This window comes from Anarrhichthys ocellatus, unplaced genomic scaffold (assembly GCF_004355925.1).
Source record: "Anarrhichthys ocellatus isolate YVR2014 unplaced genomic scaffold, GSC_Weel_1.0 scaffold2815, whole genome shotgun sequence".
In the NCBI taxonomy this organism is placed as follows: Eukaryota; Metazoa; Chordata; class Actinopteri; order Perciformes; family Anarhichadidae; genus Anarrhichthys; species Anarrhichthys ocellatus.
This window is the reverse complement of record NW_022282789.1, coordinates 47-953: the sequence shown is the minus strand read 5'-3', so window position 1 is coordinate 953 and position 907 is coordinate 47.

Sequence of the window (907 nt, the reverse complement as noted above, 5' to 3'; positions counted from 1 at the left end):
ACACACACACACACACACACACACACACACACACACACACACACACAGCCTTCACACACTTTTAAAGGCTCACATTCAGTCTTTTAAGGAAAGAAACAAGAGCTGAACTCATGTGTTGCTGAATATCATTTTATTTATTTACACATTTCCTTGACGTTGACGTCCCTTATGTCAGCGTCCGTCTTCTGACTCTTCAGTCGTTTTGAGTTTGCATTTCATTTGCAGGTCGACACAGTTTAGTAGAGGTATTGATTTGAGTCACATGACTTGGACTTGAGCCAGACTTGTGGCATGTTTGACATGGAACTTAGGACTTGACTCTGGACTTCAGACTCCATCTTCACTCTGGACTTGTTGGTCTCCACTTGGGACTTGATCCTGACTTAAGACTCCATCTTGACTCTAGACTTGGTCTCCACTTGGGACTCGATCTCGATCCTAATCCAGGACAAACATGTGTAGACTTGACTGTGAACTGTTGGTCTTGAGTCGTGACTTTACTTGAGATTTGATGTCAGGTTGTTGTTGTTGTTGTTGTTGACATGGAACTTGTTTGTTGGTCTTGACTCTTGAGTTTCTCTCTCATCTTCACTCACTTCTCTGACTGTATTTCATCATTTTGTATGATTTTTAAGATGTAGATAAAGTTGTATGTTGGTATTGTGGAGTGACTCTCAGAACTGTGGCTCTGTTGAGCTGAACACCACAGCGGTGTTTTGGTTGGCTGACGGCCAACTGCCGGTCTGTGAGTCGGGTGGTCCAACAAGACCAGATGGATCCACCAGGATCTGATCTGGAGGGACTCAGCTGGAGTCATGAACCAGAGCCAGAACACAAAGAGACCGTAAAGGATCCCAAACAGGAGTTCTGTGTTGTTGTGAGGACGTCACATCGGGTCAGGAGGGGA